Genomic DNA, 16,374 nt, shown 5'->3' on the forward strand with positions numbered 1-16,374 from the left:
GCCAACTGATGGCACTAAACTGCCAATGGTAAGGTGGGTGTGCTTACCATAATGGTAAGAAGAATAAAAGAAACAATCAGAATAGTCTGATTCATTCAGACCTATGGTGTTGACTAGTTAATAATGGCATTCCTAGAAGTGAAATATATAGGAAATTTGTTAAACTCTTACTTGATCTGTATAAACAGAAAACTTGCAGGACAAATGAACAAAATTCTAAATTGAATCACAAAAAAAGAGGTGACAGACCCTCAATCTATTCTCAGACTTGAACCAGTTTGCAGGCCAAGAACCCCTAGAATGTAATGGAGGCCACTGGAGAAAAGAAAATAATCAGACCTTTTTAGGATTAATGGGCATTCATTATGAACTGACACTAATTCCAAGAGACTAAAAAGGTAACTTTGGTCATCAGAGTAGGACCTTATAGAAGTCACATGATCAATGGAGTTTTAGCTTAAGTCCAACCCACAATGGGCTCAGCATGTTCCCGAATAGATCCTGTGATAATTTTCCCTGTTACAGAATGCATAATTGGAATATACATAAGTAGGAGCTGGAAGAATTCTCACATTCGTTCCCTGACCTGTAGAGTAAGGGCTATTATGGTAGGAAAGGCAAAATGGAAACCACTACAACTGCCTTTATCTATAAAAATAGTAAACTCAAAACAATAACTCACCCCTGGGAAAATTTCAGAAAATAGTACCACCACCCCTTGGTTTTTATTAAATGTAATTAATTAAACTCTGCATACTATAAAAATAATTAAACTCTGCATACTATAGAAATTCATATATACTAATGTTTATAGTAGTACAACTCACAATAGCCAGGTTATGGAACCAGCATGGTGTCAACCAATTGATGAATGGATTAAAAATGTGGTATATATGCACAATAAAGTTTTATTCAGCCATAGAGAAAAACAAAATTATGTAATTTGTAGGGAAAAGGATAGAAATGGAGAACATCATGTTAAGAGAAGTAATCAAGCCTCAGAAAGTCAAGGGTTATATATTTCCTCTCATACATGGAAACTAGGGAGAAAAGAGGGGAAAAAGGGGATCTCATGGAGATAGAAGGGAAATCAGTAGGGTAATGGAAGGGTTTGGGGGAGGAAAGCAGGAAGGGCAAGGTAGGAACTGGAGGAAAATTTATCAAATTATACTATGTGCATGACAAAGATCTTACAATGATTCCCAGTATCATGTTTAGAACCAGTTAAAAATCACAATATAAAAAAAATATTGCCACAATAAATGATTTGAAAGATGCACAAGTAGTAATTCTCACCACAACTCATGCAACTGCCCTATTTGGCCTGAGCAAAATTCAGAGGAATCTTGAAGAACAACAGTGAATTCACCCTGTGGACATCAAGATGGCAGAATAGGATTTTCCAGTGTTCCTCTTGAGACTTGCAGCAATATCAATTTAAACAAATATTCATGCATGAAAATACCTCATAAGAGCTAATGTCCAAGTAAGAAATTACAGTACATATGAGTAACACAGAAATAAGATACATTAAACAGAGAAAAAAGAACAGTTTCATCTTACCCATAATATCCCTCCCCTAAGTTCAGGAAATACAGCATGAATAGTGAAGTAAATATTCAACTTTATCTCAAACCCTAGCACCATGTCTGTCCCAGTAGAACCTAGCACCAGGCCAGTCGGACACTATCCTCAGACCAACCCTCCAGGCTTACCCCAGACCAACATCCATGGATCCCAGTTCCATGTCATCCCCCATGGCCCAGTGTTATAGTGGATAAAAGCTCTAGTATGGCTTCCATGTCGGTAGAACTCAGATCCATCCTCATAGACCCAGCCTACAATCAAGTCCCTGTGGCTCCAGGATTGAGGCCAGTCCCTGCAGACCTAGTGCCCATGAAAGCACCTATAGACCTGTCTTTTAGGCTAGACTCTACATACCCAGGGTAGAAGTACCCTAAACTTCAGGTCATCCTCTACAATCCTAGGCTCCAGTGGACCCGGAATCCAGGTTCTGTTCCTGCTTACTCAAAGTTCAGATAATCCCAGTAGACCCTGGTGCAAGCCAGCCCACACAGGCCAAGTGTCCAGAACCACCCACAGATCAAGTCTACAGTCCAACTTGTACAGACCCAAGACCCAGACCAGCCCCCATGGGCTCAGACACCACGACCACCCCAGAGCCAAGATGGTACTCATACCTCAGGGTCCAAACCCATTCCTTTGGACCCAAGCCTAATACCTGTCTCAGCAGGAGGCCAGGCCCCCCACACACACACACACACAGATTCAGGCTCAAGCCCTGCCTTAGCACCAGGTTGGCCCCTGTAGACCTAGGCTTGAGGCTAGTCCTGACATAACCAAACTTCAGGATCATGCCTGTGGATCCATTTGACAGGTGCACCTCAGTAAATCCAGCACACAGGCCAGTTTCAGTGGTCCCAGGTGTCAGGCCCACCCACCTGTTGACTCAGGTATCATGCCAGCCCACTTGAAGACTCCAGAAACAATACTACCTGTGGACCCCAACAGACAGTCTCTCAGGATTTCTGGATGGGTTGGCTGGTGGAGGGCTTTCTCTGCCAAAGCTAATCTGCAAAGATTGGAATATGCCTCTACTTTTTAAAATCCATACACAACAATGCATACCCACAGGATTTTGAATAATGAGGGAAAATGACACCACCAAAGGAACAAAATAAAGCACCAGTATACAACCTTAAATAAATAGAGAGTATCTGGGCATATTGATGTGCACATGTAACCCCACTTAATAGGGAAGCTGGTGCAGGAGGAACACTTGAACCCAGGAGTTCAAGATCAACCTGGGCAACATAATGAGACCCTAGAAGGATGAATAGGAGGACAACAAGGAGGAGTAGATGGAGAATAAGAAGAAATAGAGCTCTATGAACTGCCTAACAATTCATAGTAATCATTGTCAAGAAACTCAGTGAGCTGCAAGAAAACACAGACAACTAGATGAAACAAAGGTAGTAATACATAAACAACATGAATAGGTCAACAGAGATAGAAACCATTAAGAAAAAGAAACAAAAAATTATTGAGAATGACAATGGATTACCATAAACTTAACCAGGTGATAACTTTAATTGCATCTACTATACTAAATGTAGTTTTGTTGCTTGAGAAAATAAACACCTTTGCTATCTAGATATGAGTATTTTGATGTGATAAGTGCCTTTTCCTCCATAGCTATCAATAAAAGCCACCAGAAGAAGTTTCTTTTCAAAAAAATAGCCTCACTGTTCTACCTCAGGTACACATCAACTCACAAGCCCTGTGTCTTCATTTAGTTTTCAGGGATCTTGATTACTTTTTCCTTCCACAAAGTATCACAGTGGTCCATTAAATTGATGACTACACTGATTAGACCTAGTGATCAAGAAGAAACAACTATATTAGACATATTGGTAAGATATTCTTGTGTCACAAAGTAGGAAATAAATATAACTAAAATTCAAGGACTCTACCTTAGAGAAATTTTAAGGGGTCTAATGATGTGGAGCACATTAATCCTTTCTCAGGTGAAAGATATGTTATTGTATTTCCTTAAAACCAACAAATAGACACAACTACTAGTCCTCTTTGGATTTGAGAGGCAACGTATTCCTCATTTTGATGTGCTACTTTGGACCACTTACAATGTGACCCCAACATCTGCTAAATTTGAATGGGCCCAGAAGAAAAGAAAGTTCTGCAACAGCTACAGGCTACTCTGAAAGCTGCTCTGCAACATAGGCTATATTATCCAGCAAATTCTATTGCATTTGTGGTGTCAGTAGCAGATGGGTATGCTTTTTGGAGTCGATAACTACTCTCTATTTGAGAAACAGCTCTTGATACTGGGCCTTTGTAGAGACTTGATAATAAATCATGGGCCACCCAGTTACCATGTGATCTTAGTTTCCCATTATTAATTAGGTGTTATTTGACCCACAAATCCACAAAGTTAAATGTGCATGAGAGCATACCATTATATAATGAAATATATAAGGTATAAGGTATGTGATTGAGAAATTGGTAATAATGAAATATGTTGAAGAGGTATGTGGATAGACCTCTCTGAGTGAACAAAAAATGTGATGCTCCCTATGAATGTTCACCAAAGGGTAACTTCAGGAGAGTAGGACTTTAATTATTAAGTTGATAGGATGACCCATCCTGTGGATACCAGTTAGCCCCTTTACTTAGCCATCTCTGGCATCAGCCAATGGACTCATAAACAAAGTTGCCATGCTCTCAGCTCCAGAGCTCTGCCACTGAGATTCTGTCTATAGTATAAGCAGGCCATAAAATAGATAAATCTTAATCTTTTTCCAAAATGACTGCCTTCATTGGCAACAGTATGTGAAGAACTTTAAATCTGAGGATGTCCTCAAGAGCAGTGAAGGAAATAGAGTGTGTGTTATTCAGACATAAGGAGGAACAAAATTCTGTCATTTACAGGAAAGTGGATGGAACTGGAGGACATCATCTTAAGTAGAATAATCCAGACGTTGAAAGACAAGTATTGGATATTTTCTCTCATATGTGGAAGGAAGAAGAAGAAAAAGAAGAAGGAGAAGGAGAAGGAGAAGAAGAAGACTTAAAAGTAGAAGAGGGATTATTAGACTGGGAAGAGGACAAGAGAGATGGAGGAGGAGAGGGAATTAGAGGGTAGAAGAAGTGTAGATAGACATAATCAACACACAATATGGGTATATATAAATCCCATTAATTTGCGTAATTAAAGTGTGTTCATAATTATAATTTTTAAAAAGAATGGAGGCAGTGAAATTTGTGGTAAAGAGCAATTAAAAGAATCATTAAAGATATAATGAAGCTATAGCCTAGACTCTAGGCCAACTAGCCCACAGAAGAGAACCAGGTAATAAAATATGTTGGTGGAATGCTGTTGGTGTGAGAACAAATATCAAAAACTGATCACAGAAAATTTTCTGTTGTTTTATTAGCTTTAGAGCAGTATGTATCCCAGGGCACTGCTGAAAGCAGTAGAATAAAATTAGTGGAGTCAAATAGCTGGATGTGGTCAGGAAAAGAGAGAAAGAGACCTCTACCTCAGTTATTATCTCAGAATGATTATGGGTAATAGCCCAAATCTGTGCCTCCTTAAAGAGCAATATCAGAGGCTCTTCATTGTGGGAATGGAGGATAGATTCACTAAAATAACTCAGACACTAACTAAATAATCAAATTACAAAACAAACTCTAGTAACAGGAGATAACCAATATTCAGAGTTGGTTCAATATATTATCTAAAAGGTCCAGTTGCCAACCAAAAAAAGTATGAGGCATGCACAGGAACAGGATAGTATGGCCCAAATATCAGAAAAATGGAAGGCAACAAAAATTACCTATAAGAGAACAAGACATTGTTTTTAACATAAAACAATTTCATGGTAACCATTTGTTATAAATTGAATTGTGCCCCCACACACAAATTTCATTTGTTAAATTCCTAATCCTCAGAACCTGTTTGTGACTTTATTTAGAAATAGTTTCATTTCAGATAAAATTAATTAGGTCAAGATAGGATCACACTGGAGTCAGGTGGGTCCCAAATTCAGTATGACTCATTTCCTTATAAAAAAATGAAAGTAGAGGTAGTCACACGGGAAAATGCCATGTGAAGATTGGAGTTATGCCTGCCACAGGCCAAGGAAATATGACAAGCTAGTAAAGCAGCCTAGAACAGATCTTTTCATTTTATCTTCAAAGGGAGAACGATCCTACTGACATTTTGATCTCAAACATCTAGCCTCCAGAACTATGAGACAATTTCTATTATTTAAGCCACTTAGTTTATTGCCATGTGTTATAGCAGCCCCAGAAAACTGATATACCATTATAAATATTTTTAAAGAAGTAGGACTACAGAATAAAGGAAAGTATGGCAATGTTTTATAAAATGGAGAATGTCAATGAAGACAAATTATAAAGTAAAAACAAATGGAAATTAGCAGTTTGAAATTACTATAACTGAAATTTTTAAAATACTAAAAGGAAAAAACATTTGGTCTGAACTACAGAAGACAGAGTTAGCAAATTTGAAAAAAGAATAGAAATTATGCAAACCAAAAAATAAAAAGAAAGAAAGCATGAAGAAAAATTAATGGACCCTTGGAGAAATGTGGGACAACATTAACACACCGATATATACATAGTGCCAGTAGTAGAAGGAAAGATGATAGAAGAAGAAAAAATATTTGAAGAAATAATAGCTAAAAATGCTCTAAATTTATTGTCAATACAATAACCTATAAATCCAGGAAGCTCAATAAAATCCAAGAAGTATAAACACAAATAGAGCCACAAATTAATACATTTAGTTAGTTGAAAGTCAAAGATAAGGAGAAAATCTTGAAAGCTACAAAATAATGACATGAATGACATGGCACTTACAAAAGTATTCTAATAAGACATTATTGTCTTCTCAGCAGAAATAATAGAGGCTATAAGGCAGTAGCATCACATATTGAAATTTCTTGAAAGATAAACAATAAACCAATAACTCTTCATCCACAATTCTCTTGTTTAAAGAAGGCAAAATATACTTTCTCAGATAAACAAAATGCTGAGAAAGTTTCTTATTAGTAAACCCACCTTACAAAAAATATTAAGTTCTTCAACCTGACAGCAAGGGATCACAGATACTAAATGGAATTCATATGACAAAATTACCAGTAAAGTTAATTAATTATAAAATATTAAATGAATGTATATTTCCTCTTTCTTCTCAACTGAGTTAAATATACACAAATAATATGTATAGAATGTATTGTCGAACCTAAAATAAGAAGTATAACACATGTAATATATTTGCCAATAGTAGTACAAAGGAAGTGGATGACAGCAAAGTTATATGGACTATGGGAAATGAATGCAGATAATAAAATAATGATTATAACATGGATTCTTGCATTTGTAACTTTTCTGGATTATGTATATGTACATATATATATATAACATATATGGTGTGTGTATATGCACACTATGCATGTGTGTGTGTGTGTGTGTATATATATATATATATATATCTGTCTATATGAATATATGTATGTGTGTGTGTGTAAAAGGAGAAAAGGAAATATGTCCTGATAAAAGTCAACTCAAAGTGTATCAAAGACCTATAAGTTAGACCAGAATCTCTGAGCCACAAGAAAAGAAAAATAGACTCAACACTCTGATATAAGTCAGCACTGACTTCCTTAGTAAGAGTCCTAAAGCTCAAGAAATAAAACCAAGACATCAAATTAAAAAGTGTTCACAGAGCAAAGAAAATAATGAATAGACTAAAAAGACTGGCTACAGAAGGAGAGAAACTCCTTGCCAGTTACTCTTCCTACAGGGAATTAATATCTAAAGAACAACAACAACAAAAAAAAACCTACCACATCCCCAAGAAAGGATTACAATTTTTTTGTAACAGATTGAATTGGTATAGTTTATTCTTGGTTACCAAAAATATTCATATGCTTAGGAATTTTGAATTGGTGAACATTCATATGTGGAAAAGCATGATGCACACTACAATCTCAATTACACAAAATGGGATGTTGTGTGTGTGTATATATATATATATATATATATATATATATATACACACACACACACAACTTGGAGAGACACATCCAACTAAGTTGTTTGTGACTGGAAGACTTTATTCTTTGTGCTTTTCTTTTTCCTATAATGCACATATTAACTTTTAAAAAATAAAATATATATTTTAAAAAACTTATCACAAAAATACCCAAATAACCCAATCAATAAATGGGTAAATGCAGTAAACAAGATACTTCTTAAAAGAGAAATACAAATGACTACCAAATGCATGAAGAAATGTTCAGCATCCTTAGCAATCAGGGAAATACAAATCAAAATCACACCAAGATTTCATCTCACTTCAGTTAGATTGGCAGCCATCAATAATACAGGTAACAATAGATGCTGGTAGCATGCAGAAGAAAAATACATTTAGACATTGTTGATGGAACAGCAAATTCATACAATTAGACCACTATAGAAGTCAGTATTGAGATTCCCCTCCAAAAATAGGAATGGAATCACCATATAATCCAGCTATTCCATTCCTTGGTATTTATCCAAAAAGAACTAAAATAAACATACTATAGTGATATAAGAATAAAAATGTTTATGGCAGCACAGTTCACAGTAGCCAAGTTATGGAATCAGACTAGCTGTCCATCAGCAGACAATGGATGAAGGAACTGGAGTTTTACTCAGCCATAAAGAAAAATGAACTATGTCATTTTGTGGTAAATGGATGGAACTGAAGAACATTATGCTAAGTGAAATAAGCCAAAATCAGAAAGTCAAGAATTGAATGTTTTCTCTCATATGCTGAACCTAGAGAGAGAAAAGGAATAAAGAATCTCACAAAAACAGAAGGGAGAACAGGGGATGGAGAAGGGATGAGATTGATGAGATTATATGCACGTACAAATATGTCAGAATGAATCCCACTATTGCGTATAATTATAATGTATCAATAAGCCATAAAGTAGCTGGGCACAGTGGTATAAGCCTATAATCTCAGTGGCTCAGGAGGCTGGAGCAGAAGGATCATGAGTTCAAAGCCAGCCTTAGCAAAAGTGAGGCACTAAGCAACTCAATGAGACCCTGTCTCTAAATAAAATGCAAGATAGGGCTGAGGATGTGGCTCAGTGGTCAAGTGCCCCTGATCTCAATTCCTGGTATGCCCCCAAATAAAAAAAATAATTAAACAAAAAAAAAGAATTCTTCAAAGCAATATATATATATATATATATATATATATATTCTTAAAACAAACAATAAAATATCAATTTAAGAACAGTGAAAAAATAATGAAATCTAAATGTCATCTTAAAATATTCAATAAGCGCAAAAGAAAGGCATAAAGGAGAATTGAGTAAGGGAAAAGACATTAAAAATCTATACATAACTGTTTGAGAAAGGAAGTGAATTAGGACTTATGAGCGAATAGTAACCTTTGAGATCCTTCTATGCCCCCTTTCTTTTCTATTCCCATTTGCCCCCTAATACATTTCAAATTTTATCTTGGAGATTTGGGGAGCTTACCAAAATTTGATCAAGCTGGATGTAATATTGCAACTGCTGTATTATTACATGGCTGTAATATTGAACTGCTCCTCAAAACTTTTCTTATCATTTTGTCTTTTAGTCTAATGGTTTGAATATGAAAAAAAAAATAGGTATTCTTTTCCACTTGTTTTGCAAAGAAATCAAATTAAAGATAATCAAGAAGAATCAAACCCAGTGTTGTTAATTTAATGGGATGCTCAGGATGTTTATTGCTATTAAAGTCATTATTAAAGGCACTATTTTTTTCAAATTTACTGTAAGTATAAGATGACACATCCATATTTCCCTGTTGCTTTTTACCAAATGAGTGTTGGGGTGAGGACAGGTTGAACAGAAAGAAAAATAAAGGAGAAGGAGGAGGGAAACGGGGGAGAAGGGAGAGAGAGAAAGAAAGGAACTATACCAATGACTCAGAAGTCAACATGTTCTCTGGAGAAACCCCTTTCATAATCATTCTCCCGCAATCACTAGTGTACAGAGAATACACATTCATTGCACAATTAGCTCTAGCAGAGACCTTCTCCTGCAGCATATGATGTAGCTTCCCCCACATGAATTTCAACTGATCTTTCTCTAGACCTTTTTCATATATATAAAAGAATACAGTTATGTAACCTATAGCATCCTTTTCATTTTAGAATATTAAGCACTGAAAATATTATTGTGTAGTGGAGAATAAACTCAGTATAAATTCAGGTTTCATTTATAAATGTGGTTTGATTCATTTGAACAGAGGGTGTGTTGCAAAGTGTTTTAGATGTGCATGGGCCCTTCCTAATGAAATAAGTGTCAGTAGAAAGTAGTTGGAAAATGAGCACCAACTCCAAAACTGGGTATGATGGATCATTTTTAAAAAATTAGTTGTAGATGGACAGAATACCTTTATTTATTTATTTATTTTAATAAACGTGCTAGGCAAGTGCTGTACTGCTGAGCAGCGCCAGTATAATGGATCTTGAAAACAAATCATTATGTCTATTGTGTTTGAAGTACTAAAAGGATTAGTGGGTAATGAAAATCAGCCTGTCGATCTATAAATATTTTGTGTAAAGCTTCACCATTTGATGTGTGAGTGTAGGATAAGAATTGAGGGAGTTTAATCATGCAAAGCTTTTAGATCTCCTTTGAAATTAAATCCTAGGTTTTAAAGAAGTTCAGTTGTTTTTAGCTCTAGCTGTGACAATTTTGTCTGTGACATGTGTAATATTGAGAATGCATTGAAGATAAAAAAATTAAAAAGGAAAAAAAGAAAAAATCAATTTTGTTTGGATAGTAATATAAAACCAGAAAGGTTACCAAGACTGCTCTCATAGCTAGAGGAAAGTCCCATATTTACAAACTACAGAAAATATGCTATTCCTTAGACTTAATTCTTTGCTAAGTGTTCCTAACTATAATCCACTCAAGATTACACAAACAGGTGGGTGTAGTTTGGGGTTGAAGGAGCAATCAAACAAATATTTTTCTTCTTTATGATATAATTGTTGTCTGTGATTGATTTACTATAAATGAAAATAGGAAGATTTGAATTTTGGATTTTTCAGAGTGCCTTTATGTGAGCCTTTTTAATTTTGAGAATATATAATGTTTTCAACCCCGTTTGCCTCCCAAGCAAAGCCTTAACTTTGTATCTCTCCCTGGGGCTTTTGTGACTTCTTTAGCTGATATGCTTGACACAGGGAATTGAAAGTGGGATATAATCTGAGTTCTGTAGACAATGATGTAGCTCTGTTGATTGAGAGCATTGTGTGCAAGCACTTAGGCAACTCTAAGATGCAATAAAAATATAAATGTTCATATTTTATTACTGTTACTATATTTTCACAAGAACTTATTCTCTTTATCTTTTTTAAAGTAAAATCTGACGACTTGATACAATACAGATCTGTATTTATTCTCTATAAAGCTAATCCTAAAAAGAGTGATCCAGTTTAGAGGGGGGGGGGAGTATTCTAATGAAGACTGAACTATAGCCACTTCTCAATTACCTGAGATGCACCAAAAATTCCATACAGGTCATTCTTTTATATGTGTATTTCTCTAAGGATGGCTTTTATGAAAATATTGCTGCAGTGGGGAGGGGAGGACAGTTAGTCTAAGTAGGTGTTCCTACTCTCTATCAAATATTCATTCCCAGAACCACCTTTTGACCCAGCTCTCCCACTCCTCAGTCTATACCCAAAGGACTTAAAAACAGCATACTACAGGGACACAGCCATATCAATGTTTATAGCAGCACAATTCACAATAGCTAAATTATGGAACCAACTAGATGCCCTTCAGTAGATGAATAGATAGGGAAACTTTGGTATACATACACAATGGAACATTATTAAGAATTAAAAGAGAATAAAGTCATGGGATTTGCAGGTTAATGGATGAAGTTGGAGAATATAAATGCTAAGTGAAGCAAGCCAATCCCAAAAAACGAAAGGCTGAATGTTTTCTTTGATATGAGGATGCTGATTCATAATGGTAATGGGGAGGAGCATGGGAGGAATGGAGGAACTTTAGATGGGGCAAAGGGGTAGGAATGATGGTGGAATGAGTTAGACATCATTACCCTAAGTACATGTATGTAAGACACGAATAGTGTGAAAATACTTCGTGTACAACCAGGTATGAAAAATTGTTCTCTATATGTGTAATATGAAATGAACTGCATTCTGCCATCATGTATAACAAATTAGAATAAATAATTTAATAAAAATACAATATTTAATGGAAAGCCAAAAAATATTCATTCCCTGAACAAGAAGTTCAACCACCAACAGAAAATCAATAATTTTCTATTCTGTTATTGACTTGTCTATTGCCAAGTAATTCTGTCCTATGAAAATTGCTGTTGTGTAATTGTTATTGTTTAAATGTTTTTTAGTTGTCAATAGACCTTTTAAAATTTTATTTATATGTATGCAGTGCTGAGAATCAAACCCTCCCACACTCTAGGCAAGCACTCTACCACTGAGCTACAACCTCAGCCCTATTGTTATTTTTATGAATTGTTTTTTTTTATTAGTTGGGGGCCTTTTGGAACATTACCATTGATTTAGATCAGTAGACATGGTCAGATATTTACATCTCCCTATAAGTTGTCCTTTGATAGATTTTGGAAAGATGAAGTGAAATTTATAGTAGAGCTTGAAGATTGATCTTGGAAAATTGCTCTGTGCAAATGCAAACTGAATGAATTGTGTTTCATACTGAAAGAACTGGGGAAGAGAGAAGAAAGTAGAAGACTAATATATTTTGCTTAGTGGAAATTCTTAAGCAAGTTATAGTCAAGCTCTGTACCTGTAACACATAGTGACAAAGCTGTTAGACTCTTAAAACAAATTATACCCAGTCCTATAATTTTTTTCTGACTAATGTAATTTTCCAAAGAATGCCAATGTTTAACACATTCGTGATTTTTTTTCAACTCAATAACAATGAAAGGTAACAATTCTTTTTAACATCTGTCATAAGTAGTAGCTAGAGCAACATCTTTGAAGCTTTTCTCCCCACGCCCCTTCCTTTTTGGGAAAAAGTGAGTAATATATATATATTTAGTTGTAGTTGGACACAATACCTTTATTTTATTTATTTGTTTTTTATGTGGTGCTGAGGATCAAACCCAGTACCTCACACATTCTAGGCAAGTGCTCTACCGCTGAGCCACAACCCCAGCCCCAAAAGTGAGTGTTTTCTTTAGGATATCCTCAATGTTTTCATTTATCCTTCTCACCAGTGATATTACGCATGAGATATTGACCAACACTCTATATCATTGATCTTTATGTCTTTATAATTTTAAAAATTCCTCTCCACCCAGGAAATTATCATTATTTCCCTTAAGGGTCAACTCATAGTTTCCCATACCTTTTAGCAATTAAATTACTGAGCCACAATATGTAATTATATAAGAATTTGATTATTATATATCTCCATTTACCACCACCATCATTGTAAGTTCCTTGAGGTCAGGATTCTTGTCTGTTTAATATCCCATACCCTAATATTTTGGCACTAAGTAAATAATTTTGTATTTCTTTATATATTTATTTATGAGTCTCAAAATAACTTCAAATATAATATTCTTCTTGAATTGTTCCTAATCTTTTTATCCACCACTCCTACCTCACACCCCACTGAGATATGAGTTTTCACAGTACATGTCAGTGGAAATAGGAAAGTAATTTGGGTAATCAACCATATATCCAGGTATTCTGGGACATCCCCAGTTTATGCCAATTTTCCTGGCATAAATATTTGTAAACACTCCCTTTATTCTCAAAAGTATCTCAGCTTTACCTGTAATTCAGATTTTCACCCTCTATAGAAGCTGTTTCAGTACTTCATAGGGCCACATCTAGCCAATCTTTTTTTTTTTTTTTTTTTTACCATTTTTTTAGTTCTTTGAGGACAGACTCAGTTCTGATTTCTCTTCCTAACCCTGGGGCTTGCCAAAGCGTCTGTCACTCAGTGACAATTCTTTTGAATGAAAAGACATTCTTGCTATCTTGTCCCAAGAAGTTTGCATATAAAACACATACGTGCATGCACACACACACGACACCTATTTGTTTTCAGAAAGATAACCAATATTTTTCTAATAATCTTCTTGCTTACAACTTTAAATTGTAAACACAAGTTTATTTCTGCTAAGTTGTGTATTTCTTTTCTATTTTATTAAGTGGCAAACTTTTGCAATTATAAATAGTGATTTTAATAAGGGTTCTCTATCTTTGTGGGATTTTCCATAAATTTAAATCTCTTATTGTATGTCTTCATAAACATTAGGAAAGTTTTCACACCAATATCAGTGTGTGTTTTGTTTTGCTTCTGGGCACTGGGAATCCAACCCAGGACTTTACTCATGCTAGGCAATCATTCTATCACTGAGCTGCATTCCCATCCCATCAATGCCAAGGTAAATAGAGCTAAGTACTGGATAGTAGATAAGGAGAAAAGTATTCAATGTCCCACTAGCTAAGAGAGATGGAATTTTTCTTTTAAAAGTACCTTTCATTTGCCAAAAGTGTACATAGAATCCTATAAATAGTTGCTTTCAGTGACTTTGCAGCTTTGAGTAAATTTAAGAGGAAAATCTCTGTCCTTTGTACACTAGAAATGATTATTTTGGGGGGTGTACCAGGACTTGAACTCAGCAGCATTCGACCACTAAGCCACATCCTCAGCCCTATTATGTATTTTATTTAGAAACAGGGTCTCACTGAGTTGCTTAGTACCTCGATTTTGCTGAGGCTGGCTTTGAACTTGTAATCCTCTTGCCTCAGCCTCCCAAACTTCTGGGATTACAGGCATGCTCCACTGCACCTGACCAGAAATTATTTTTAAGAGAATAAAATATCAGATAGCAAATGAAGAACTTATTTGGAAATGAACTTAGTAATAAAGATTTATGGAAAAGGAAGAAGGAAATGGGTGAATGTGTTTGGCTAATTCATTAAAGGGATTTTGTTAAGTCAAAAGTAATAGTGTAATCATTACAGAAGTGATTACATGCTGACTGAATGTCAGTTCTGATGTGTCACTTCTATATAAATATATTTCCAAGTGTGACTCCTAAAGTAATCATGCAGTTATCCATGCCATTGTTATAACTATTGGTGGTTTTTTTTTTTTCTTGTAGGCATAAATGGAATTCAGATGTAACTGGAAATTCCCAATATACTGCTTAGGTAGATGACTTGGTTTATAATAATGAGCACAGCTGGTGCCTGAGAATCTTGTCAGTACTTACAGGTCTTCCTCTTTTATATAGATTAAGAACCTACAGGGGTTGGGGATATAGCTCAGTTGGTAGAGTGCTTGCCTTGCATGCACAAGTCCCTGGGTTCAATCCCCAGCACAAAAAAAAAAAAAAAAAAAAAACACGGTGTTTCCTGCACTTTCCTCACTCATCTTATGTAATCCTTACAATTATGTGAGATGGCTATCAATATCCGCATTTCACACACTTGAGAAAACTGATATTCAAAGAGAAGAAAACAGGTTATAATTGAAACCTGCCAAGAAAGATGAGGTAGGTGAGAGGAGTTTGTAAATAAAAGTAGTCCATAATTCTCTTCTGTAATTAATATTCTTTTTAAAATGTTCTGGTTTATCATGAAAGTTGTGTTGGTTTTCTCCTTTTTAAGTGATGGCTTCTTGGTCTATTGCCCAGGCTGGCCCCAAACTCCTGGGTTCAAGCAATCCTTCCTCCTCAACCATCAGACAAGCTGAGACTAAAGGAGTGTACCACTGTAGCCATACAGTTTTCTCCTTTTGTTTACCAATTATAATAAATAAAAGAGGCTGCAGTGGGGTACAGTGGTACATGCCTGTCATCCCAGCTGCTTGGGAGGCTGAGGCAAAGGATCCCAAGCTTAAGACCAGTGGGAAATTTAGCAAGACCCTGTCTCAAAATTAACACTTGTAAAGGGCTGGGGATGTATCTCAGTGGTAGAGTGCTCCTGGGTTCAATAGCCATTATCTCAAAATAAATGAGCAAATAAATAAGACTACATATATATTCGAGAGTATGTGCATACCACCATCTACATCTGGAATATGCCTATTTGTTACCCTTACAGACTACTTCAGTTGTATGAAAACAATTTTAATCATTGTTCAGTCTGTTTAGTTGATGGGATTCCTGATATTTTGCAAAGAGTAATGCTAAATAGGAAATGCTCTTCAGGAGTGGATTTCAGCCTTAGCCAGGGTACGCTGAAGAATCTAGAAACATTTCTCTCGCAGAAAAGAAGAAAAAAGTTTTTCCAAGGAGATACAAACACACACACATGGGCGCGCACAACACACACACACACACACACACACACACGCACACATCCAGAAATACACATACTTTTCACCCTACTGAAATGCAGTGTTTTTCTTTCTCAAACTTGTAGTGACAAATGAAAACTTTAGCTGTATATGTATATGTGGAAATTACAACATTACTGCCAACACTGATATTTTGTCTAGAATTATTAGAATTGAAGACTATTTTTAATGTAAAGCAAGGCTAATCATTGTAAGCAGAAAAATCAAATGACAGAATCTGTAGTTTCTTAGGAAGAAACGTTTCTATTAGATTCTTTTTCAGAAGTTTACTAAAGATGATTGTGGCATGTGTTTATTTGTAGGGACTGGTAACATCTGAACATACCAAACCAAACAGGCAAACTTTTGCACCATTGCAACCACATTTTACCACAGAGGAATGTCACTGTACATGGATTCCAGGCAGGCTAA

At 35.5% G+C, this 16,374-nt stretch overlaps 1 long non-coding RNA gene across 1 annotated transcript in view; it reads left to right on the forward strand.

Moving 5' to 3' along the window:
• The window catches only part of LOC113175232 (uncharacterized), a 36,790-nt gene extending 20,494 nt beyond the window's left edge, over positions 1-16,296 (forward strand). The window contains exon 3 of the long non-coding RNA XR_003299941.1: positions 16,266-16,296. This is a non-coding gene — a long non-coding RNA (uncharacterized LOC113175232). The remainder of the gene's footprint in view (positions 1-16,265) is intronic.
• The last annotated feature ends 78 nt before the right edge of the window (positions 16,297-16,374 follow it).

Source organism: Urocitellus parryii, chromosome X (genome assembly GCF_045843805.1).
Source record: "Urocitellus parryii isolate mUroPar1 chromosome X, mUroPar1.hap1, whole genome shotgun sequence".
Taxonomy (NCBI): domain Eukaryota; kingdom Metazoa; phylum Chordata; class Mammalia; order Rodentia; family Sciuridae; genus Urocitellus; species Urocitellus parryii.